The sequence below is a fragment of the Eutrema salsugineum genome, unplaced genomic scaffold (assembly GCF_000478725.1).
Source record: "Eutrema salsugineum unplaced genomic scaffold, Eutsalg1_0 scaffold_8, whole genome shotgun sequence".
NCBI lineage: Eukaryota > Viridiplantae > Streptophyta > Magnoliopsida > Brassicales > Brassicaceae > Eutrema > Eutrema salsugineum.
In genome coordinates, this window is record NW_006256414.1 from 7700817 (window position 1) to 7711177 (window position 10361).

Sequence of the window (10361 nt, forward strand, 5' to 3'; positions counted from 1 at the left end):
TCCCTTCTTTGTTACTCTCGTTGAAACTCAATATCAAACTCAAGTTAAATCCATTCACTCAGATAATGCTTCTGAACTTGCATTTCTAATTTTTTAAAATAAAAATGGATGTTTCATTTTTACTCTTGTGTTGACACTCCACAACGAAACTCGGTTGTCGAGAGGAAACACCAACACCTTCTTAATGTAGCCCGTTCTCAGTCCAATCTCCATTTGGTTTGTTGGTCTGATTGTGTTTCTAATGCTGCATTCTTGATCAATCGCATGCCTTCTCCTGTTTTAGAAAACAAATCTCCTTATGAAATGCTTACTGGTAAAGAACTTGCTTACACCTTTCTGCACACATTTGATTGTTTGTGTTACGTCTCTACATTGTCCCATAATAGATCAAAGTTTGCTCCTCGTGCTCGTAGTTGTGTCTTCATTGGATATCATGTTGGTTATAAACGATATAAGGTCGTAGATTTAAATACTAATCAAGTGTTTATATCTCATGACATTTTCTTTTATGAAACTTTTTTTTCCTTTTAAAGATTCACCACCTGTTCACTCTGAGTTTTTCCACTCTTCTATATTGCCTTTGCCTGTGCATATTACTTCCACTCATCACCATCATCTAGTTCTTCTGCATCATCCCCTACTTCATTATCATCACTTGCATTACCTCATGCATCATCTTCTGATCCACCAGCATCTCCTCCGCCTGCATCCCCTAGTACCGTACGTACTCCTATAAACACTCGTGCAGATACTGGTCTGATTTCTTTGAACAATGCTAGGCCTCGGCGGACTACTCAAGCACCTAGTTATCTGAGTATCATTGTTATCTCACCCAAGCTTCTGACTTCACCAACCAATCATTTACCAAACACACCACCCCATATCCTTTTTCCTCTGTTCTTTCCTATGACCACCTCTCCCCACACTACAAAGACATTATTTTCAACTTCACCTCCGAAACTGAACCAAAATCTTTTAAACAAGCTATGACATTGCCTAAATGGAATAGAGAAATGGATGTTGAGCTTCTTGCCGTTGAGGACGCAGACACCTTGGATGTGCTCTCTCTTCCTGAAGGCAAGAACGTTGGAGGCTATAAATGAGTGTATAAGATCAAACACAACCCTGATGATATTGTGGGCTATCTTCCTGAATGTCGATGTCAAGCCTTTATCTTCCTGAAGACAGCAAGGACTTAAGGCTTGAGAGAGTGTATTATGAGTGTGAATACACGAGTATAAGTGTCAATGCACAAGTATGAGCTGGCAAAGTTTGTTATTAACTTAAGCTGAGTACTACAGTATATAACGAATTCTGTATATTCATTTTACAACTAATCAGAAATATTTCTTTTGCACTCTCTCTCTCGTAGCTTCTTCTTCTTCGTTGCCACTCTTAATAGAACACAAACTGCAACCATATGGTAGTGGGGATAGTGGTTTCCACTTAGTGAGGAATTGAGTAGTTATCCTGTTGGTTTAGACCACCAATTGATTTTTCTCAAGCCTAGAATGATCTAATTACTTTCATTTGGCCAGTTGAAATAATGTTATGCTTTGACTCGTTAGAAAACCCTGTGAATAGACTACTTGACAGCTGCGATCACTATAGAGAGGATTAATTGTGTGATAAAAACTTGAATCACCTTAATTATAAAAAAGAACAAAAACTCCTTAGGTTGTAAGACAAAGATATCTAAAGTGTCAAAGCTGACTTTGAAAATTAACATTTTTTTATTTTCCAAGTATTTGAGGACGATGTCCGATATCTATATGCTCGTAAATATAATATATCAAAACGTCATAACTTAATTTTCGTGGACCAAATTCAGAACACGAACGAGTCGTTGCTGTCAGTGGCAGAGGTAGAAAAATTATTGACATGAGTGATAACACCTGATTTTGACCATTTTTATGGATCACTTTCAATATATTATGCAGGTGTTTTTACTCAGTTTTAAATGTTTTATAAGTGTTTTCCATATTTTGGAGTTTTAAAAGGTTTTTCAGGAAACTTGGGATTTTGTAGTGCATTTTGGAGCAAAAGTACATTTTTGGATAAATTCAGGCCGTCAGAAGTTTGGCAACCAAAGAAGACCTTCTCACCGTCTGATAATCCCCAAATTTGGAGACATTATAGAGGAGCCAACCAGCTTTCCAACACACTTGCAATCAAAGCAATCCAACGGTTGGATCTCAAAATATCATCAATGCACTGAAGGCCAATCAACACAAGCCCAATAAAGCACAAGTGCTTTCACCCGCGGCCAGCCTTCTTACCACCGCTGCTCAGGAGGTTTCACCCCCGGTGGATCTATGTCCGAACCTCAGGAGCCCAACTAAGGCCCAAGACACTACCTGCACCCATTTTACAAGCCCTAGACGCCCAAGACTTGGAGAAACACTATAAATCCTCATTTTTAAGTCTTTTGTAAGAGAGCCTCTTTCTTCTCTTTGAGAGAGAACTCATTCATAGTTTTAGGTTTTATTTTTATGCATCTGTAGAAGCTCTCCATCGCCATACTGTCTTCAATAAGAGAAGTTTTTCTGCAACTTTGCTTCTTTTACTTTTCTTCTTAGTTCTAAACCGATGATGATGTCTACCTCAGCCATGTCTAAGTAGTCACCTAGTTGGGTGAAAGGGTAATCCAAAGGGATCCCATGTTAGAATGACATCTAGGTTTTTAGGAAAAAGGATTTTGATTTTTAACATGATTCTCCCATTCATCCAATTCTCAAAGCGGTAATTCTGGATTGATCACCCAGAATCCAATCCTAGGTTTAATCCGAGCCATGAGAGTGTTGTATCTGGGTTGCCTGAACCGGATCTTTTTGATGTCCCCGTCGTAGGAGACGAAAGGTACCTACGGAGGATACGTAAGCAGAGATGGATTCCGATCTACAAAGCATGATCTTGTTCTGGCATGAGAGCGATAGTTAATTGCCATGAACAAGGGATTAGATGATTAGGGTGACGAGAGTTGGCTAATCTTACATGTGTCTATCCTAGTTTCAGAGTCATAGAAAATCCTTGCCTAAATTCCTTGTGTTTTAGAACATGAACCCTAAAGATGAACCTTGAACCCAACGCTTTTTCCTTACTGTTTTTCAACCGATTTTTACTTAAAGCTCTTTTAATTCTCTGCATAATTAGATTTAGTGACAAACCAAAACCCTTTTTTATTAGATTAGGTTTACGATTGTTTTAAGCATCAGTTAGAAGTCCTCAACACACAGATCTCTGTGGATTCGATCCCTAAGTACTACTGCGTTTGCTGTGCACTTGCAGCTTGTCTAGGGTAAAACTTGTATTGCCCACTGCATTCATATCAAGTTTTTGGCGCCGTTGCCGGGGATCTGTCGCTGTTGACTTGATTTCTTAATCTAATTTCAATCCTAAGCCTCAAGATTTTCAAGTTCTGCTGGAGATTTTCTAACTCCTCTTTTTATCTTTGCTTTCTTTGATTGCAGGTGCATGAAAACTAGGATAGATTCTGACGAAATCGTATTTCCCTTAGACGAGATTGACAAACACGAAAGAGCACTTAGGAAACTCAGACGAAGAACGCTCAAGATGGCCAATCCTAATGCCCATCGGGAAAATCTTTTAAACCGTGATCAGGAGGATCACATTGGAGATGATGACCGTGGTTCAGTTCATGGTGACGACCTAGATGCTGCTCATGAAGAAGATGGAAAGCCACAACTCGATGAAGAGGGAAACCGAGTTCCTCTAAATCCTGCTCGAGCACCTGAAAATTAAAGGAGACAAGACCAGGCCGATGTTGAAGGAAGAAGGAATGATGAAAACATTGTTCCACCAGTTGTTAGAGAAGTAAATCGACCAATACAGCTTGCCAATCCTGCGAGAAGACAGCCTCAGAACAGACTCATTGCCGATTTTGATGCACCTCACCAACACTTTCAAAATTGATCAGCTATTCAAATCCCTGTTCCAAGAGATAATCATGAGATAAAACCTCAGATAGTCTCTTTGGTGAAACAGAACCAATTCCATGGAATCTCTACTGAGCATCCAATGGATCACATTGATCTTTTTGAAGAAATCTCTGGAATGGTGAGAACAACTCCAGAAACTGTGGACTATGTGAAGTGTAACCTCTTTCCTTTCTCTCTGAGTGATAAAGCTTTTAGATGGTTGAAATCTATGCCATCTGGTTCTATTACTTCTTGGGAAGAATGCAAGTTAGCTTTCCTGTACCACTTCTACACCAAGTCCAGATCGAACCAGCTGAGAAACAAGATACAAAGTTTCCAACAAGGCCCAATAGAATCATTCTATGAAGCCTGGGAGCGATTCAAGGAGTATGAGAGAGACTGCCCTCATCATGGTTTTTCTGGAGCAAACCTGCTAAGCACCTTCTACAGAAGTATCAACTTTCTCTTGACACTGCCAGCAATGGATATTTCAGTTCAAAACCCATACCACAAGGGAGAGCACTCATCAAAAATCTGGCTGTAGCTAACTGCAACAACAACCTTGAGTATGACAGATCAAAGAAGACTATCACTAGTCATGAATCAAGGGAGATTGATGAGCTAAAAAGCATGGTAAGTCAACTTCATAAGTCTCAAAACAAGAATATACATGCTTGTGATATTGCTGTCGGAAATGAGGAAGATGGAAGATATGAAGAAGATGGCATGTACCAAGAGGAAGAAATCAATTTTATGAGAGCCCAGGCATATCATAATCGATTTAGTCCAGCTTTCAACAACAACTTTAGGAACTCTGGTGCCAGCTTCAACAATCTCTCATACAGAAATCAAGGAGCAGAAAATCAGCCCTATCCACAGCAACAAAGGAGTTTTCAAAAACAAGTTTCAAGTTGGAAACTATGAAGGAGGAAACTTCCAACAAAGACCAGCATTCGATCCTCAACAAGCACAGACCATCTAATTAGAAGCAACCCTTTCCCAGCTAAGTAATCAGGTAAAATTGCTTGAACAAACTATGATGCAGACTACTCAAGGCAATGAGAAGTCATTCAGGGAAATGGGGGTGAAGATCGATTGTATCTACACTGATTTGAATGGGAAGTTCGAATCTCTTGCGATCCATGTCAAGAATTTGGAACATCAAATAGGTCAAACTGCAGATTCAATGAAGAGGCAACCAGGAGTTTTACCAGAAAGAGTAGAAGATAATCCAAAGAAGTTTTGCAATGCTATGACAGCAGTTTTGGAGGAAGAACCTGTCGCAGACTCTAAGGGGAGATTGACGCCTGAACCTCTCATAAAGGACTCTGAAACAGAGCATGAGAGAAGCCGAGTCATTCCAGTTAAGGTACCCAAACGCTTGCCTGACCAAAGACTCAAAAAGTCTAAGGATCCAGGGCGTTTCTCATTCACTTGTTCAATCTTTGTAATTGAATTTTCAGATTGTTTATGTGATTCTGGTGCTAATGTCAATGTCATGTCAAAATCTGTTGCTGAGAAACTTGGTATAGGTACATTTGTCCCATCTCCAGTAAGGATAATCTTTGGTGATTCATCTCAAAAGAGAACAGAAGGAATGATCCAGGACTTGTCACTGATCATTGGAAACAAAACAATCCCAGCCGATTTTCAAGTCCTGGAGATGGACAAAGACAAAGACAGACCTTTGATATTTGGTCGCCCATTTTTAGCTACTGTAGGTGCTGTTATTGACCATGCAAATCGCTGTTTAGTTTTCTTAAATGTGGACAGGAGAAAATTCTATAAGACCACACCAGACCAAGCTCCAAAAGACAAGGACAAGGAGAAGATGCTGGAGGATAAGAAGGAACTAAAGGCACTTGCATCTAGGCAATTTGGGAACATCAAGATAGTGGTGCCACCAGACATCAGCAAGGAAAAGGAGAAAAATCTTGAAGGAATTGTTGAGAAGACAAAATATGTCCTTAAGGATGCAAAAATCCTTAAGAAAGGAAAAGAGATTGTGATTCAAGATGAAGGAAATCCAAAGTTCAGGCTAAGGAGGACCACAAGGACTCTTAATTCAAAGAGTCCTGTCTCTTCTTCTCAACCTTAATCCTACCAAGAGTCTAGCTAAAAGACTTTAAACAAAAGTGCTTAATGGGAGGCAACCCATTTGGTATGATTTTCTTTTATTTTTATTTTTTTTCCTATTTAATTTTTTTTTTATGCATTTCAGGCTTTCATAAAACCCAGAAAAACCAAAAACATTCAAAAAACCAGAAAATACAAAAAGATAGGAGGAGAAAGCAGGAAAACGGGAGAAACCGGGAACTCCTGGAAGTATTTGCCGCGGCCGCGACCAACCCGTCATTTACCGCGGTCTGCGCATTTCAGCCGCGGCCCGACTCGAGTTTACCGCGGGCGCGCTCACCTGGCCCGTGGCCGGCCCTGTTTTGGTCACCAGGCGAGTTTTCCCTGTCTCCCGTAAACCAGAACTTCAATTCCCCGTTTTATTACGGGATTTAACCGGGAAGTTCCTGAAGCATAATTTCTGTGTTAAACACGCCAGGTAAGTCTTCTAAACTTTTAAAAATAAAATTTTTCTTAGGAAAAAACACCTTTTTAAAAGAAAAAGAAGATTTAAAAGATCAAAAAGGTCTTTTCTCTTCATCTTCCCCAACAAGCTTGGAGATCTAGAGTAAAAGACAGATTTCAAACTTGACAAATTATTTCCAAATTTTCGAACATATCTCACTCTTTTTCAAAGGAGATTTCAATTCTATCATCACATAACACTTTCATCAAGGTATGAGCTCAAATTTCTCACTTCTTCTTAAGAACTCAGATTTAGGGTTTTCTTTGAATGAGTAGAAATTCACCTTAGGATGATTGGAGATTGTCTTTGGACTTAAGGCTAGACTACTGGGTAGTTTAATTGCATGGTTAAACACTTAGACCATAGAGATTTGAAATTTCGAAAATCTGAGATTTAAGAGTTTGAGCAAATCGAAATTTGGAGATCTGTTTGGTTTTGCAACTCTGGATTGTTTGGTTCTTGTTGATAGAAAACTAGATTAGATTACATGTGAGTGAGCATAAACAACATCCTGATTCAGAAATCTCATGTGTTGAACATCAGTATATCGAACTTGACCAGAAATTCTCAGATTTTGTAATGTTTGATGCATTTACAGCTTGTTTGTCATGATAATGTGTTTGTGATTTCTCTATAAACACCTTGTTCATAAAAATTTATACCAAAGCAGCTTGATTTATCCTTTGTCTCGAGAATATCGTTTTTGCAGGTCATGGATCTCTCTCAAGTTTGACTGATTCTAACCAAAAAGAGCCCTCATGCAAAAAAACCCCATTCGCAGGAGACATATGATGCACTGAACGAGACACAACTGAGTGAAGATGAGCCTCTATCCACCTTCATTACCGTGCAAAAAAGAATCTTTTCAGGAAAGATTGAGCAGACCTCCACTCAGCTATCTTTCCCAAGAAGAGTCAAGCCTTCCTCTAAGTCGAAAGTGAAGTTTGTTGGTAAAGCCATAGACCCAGACATCGATTACTTGGCACATCTTGAGAAGCTGAAGATCAAGCCAACTCCAGCAATTGACTACTCAACTCTTGAGATGCTTGGAATCAGAGAAGATGTGATATGGTATCTTGATAGGCTTGGAATGAGACCTATGAGAACCACACCAAGGAGTTCCCTGCATCAGCAACTTTGAGCTACAAGAAGAGAGCTACTCCTAGAGCTCTAGATGGCACACTCTCCTTCTCTATTGGAGGTTATCCTTACTCTCTTACCATCTTAGAGATATGTGATGCTTTGAAGTTGCCTTATTGTGATGAGAATGCATTGGAGAAGGATCCAGATGAGGATCTTTGGAAGCTAATGGGCTATGGAGTTTATGACAAAGGAAGGTCCAAGGCATCATTACTCTCTCATCCTGTTGTTCACTATGTCCATAAGCTAATAGCACACACTGTGTTTTCATGAGCCAATCAAGCGAATGTCCTTAAGCCAGAGTTGGTGACACTACAGCTACCATTCGCAGATCACCCCAGGTTTCCTTGCTTTGCTTGTATCATTGTAAGGAACCTAGTGAAAGTTAAGCATGAGATGCTTACATCTGATTGTGAGGACTACTCACCAGCTTTTGGGAGCATCATCACTTCGCTTATGATAGCAGTAGGAGTTGATTTTTCAGCTGAGACACCTCTTAGAGAGGATAGGTTTGATCTTTCACAGTTCTTTAGAGACAGGATTATCACCAGGGCCAAGATGGACCCAATTGGATTTGCTTACAAGTTCTCCATCAGTTCCACCGAGTACAGGGTACTACTACCAACGGATTCAATGCCCTGTCTCTGAGATGGTTCAGACCCAGGATTGAAACCAGAGACTAACGACTTCCTACCATCTTTGCCACTCTTACCTCTGACCATGAAGCAATTTCTGGCTGCAAAAGCCAAGAGAGAGTTAGCTTCAAACAGCAGGAGACTACAGCCTGCACCATCCTCATTCAGAGCCAGTTCTTCTCATTCCAGAGCATCCACTAGGAGTGATGCATACTTTGCAGCTTTGAAGAAGAAGCTTGACCAGCAAGAGAAGATCAACAGGCGCATGAAGAGACTACTGAAGATCCGCCGGTCTGATGACTCCTCATCTACAGAGATAGATGACTGCCATGAGACATAGGCGCCTATCCATCACCACATCATGCCCACTATTCTATCACCATTTTCTTTTCTTTTATTTTAGACTCTTTCGCTTTTATTTCACCATCTTCTCACCAACTTTTTCACACTGGGAACAGTGTGATTTAAGTCTGGGAGAGGATGTCTATCCGTACTAATCTATTTTTCTTTGTTTCTTATCTTTTTCTGCAAATTTTTTAAATTTTTCTATGCTTATTAAAAGACCTTGAGTATTTTTCAGGAATGTTTGACACAAAACTATGATGAGTAAGACCCATGTGTTTCTAGACTTTTCTTGCTAGTTTCTTTTGTGGTTAGTACTAGACTAGGCGGTAGCTAGAGTACTTGCACTACGAACTCCCACCAGAGGATTTCTATTCATAGAGACTTGTCCTGACAGGATAGACTAGCTCATTTTACTTGAACATAATCTTGACATCTAATTTTCTCATCATTGGTTTTAACAGGCATCATGATACACATCTAGGACATCTTTACATCATTATTACCACTCTTTGTTGTCCTAGATGGCCAGTTCATCTTTAGCTGGTACCACACCCTTTACCCAGAACCGTTATTCCAAACTTCATGCATTCTCTCTTTAGCTCTTTTGGCAGATATGTGCAAAAACGCCGGAGAGGGAGGAACAACATGGTTTCCAGTCACTAAAGAAAGGACTGAAGAAATTTGGGAAAGAGGAGTATCAGCAATCCTATCAAAGCTTGATGGTGCCTCAAAAAGCTTGAATTTAAGGGTAAATTTTGTGCTTCCTAAGACTCTACATCCAAAGGCGGTTTCCCCTTTCTTAAAAAAAAAAAAAAAAAAAAAAAAAGAGAAAAAGAAAGAAAGGAAAGGAAACTAAAAGCCTAAAGAGTCTAGGATAGCCGAAATTATTTGAAGCAAATGCTACAAGTATTCATTTGTGAGCATTGGTTTTAAAACCTGGACAATAATCTAAGTATGGGGGAAAATCAAGAGTCTTAAAGCAAGAAGAATGTGACTGGAAACTGTGGATTTCAACAGCTCCACCCTCTCTTGCTGTTTTGCATAATGTTTTGCCTCTCCAGAAAAGGTAACCCGAAACACTAAAAGCCTCACCTTCTAAACAGCCATTTTGAATGCCTAGCTTTGATTGCCTTGCTAAACTCCTTTTTATGAGAACCACTAAACTTATAAATGAATGTTAAGAGCTAGTTGACTGGAGGATAGGTTCAAGTGTGTAGACTTTTGCATGACGGATTAATGGACTAGTTATGCTTGTGCTTTGGTGAGAATTTTCTAGACTATCCCTGATTTGAGCATAATGATTAACTCTGGTTTAGAAGCATGGTCTCTGAGATTTTGTTAGTTCCTGCGATTTTCAAACATCTTTTCCAGGTTCAGATCTTTGGTTTTGTTTGAGGACAAACAAAGGTTTAAGTCTGGGGAAGTTGACCATTTTTTGGATCACTTTCAATATCTTATGCAGGTGTTTTTACTCAGTTTTAACGTTTTTATAAGTGTTTTCCATGTTTTTGATATTTAAAAGGTTTTTCAGGAAACTTGGGACTTTGGAGTGCATTTTGGAGCAAATGTACATTTTTGGATAAATTCAGACCGTCAGAAGTTTGGCAACCAAAGAAGATCTTCTCACCGTCTGATCATTCCCAAATTTTTCGACATTATAGAAGAGACAACCAGCTTTCCAACACACTTGGAATCAAAGCAATCCAACGGTTAGATCTCAAG

At 39.5% G+C, this 10361-nt stretch overlaps 1 non-coding gene across 1 annotated transcript; it reads right to left on the reverse strand.

Moving 5' to 3' along the window:
* Positions 1-4249: 4249 nt before the first annotated feature.
* Positions 4250-4355, reverse strand: LOC112082286. Its single transcript, XR_002896944.1, has one exon. It is a non-coding gene; the product is annotated as a small nucleolar RNA R71 (small nucleolar RNA).
* Between the last annotated feature and the right edge of the window lie 6006 nt (positions 4356-10361).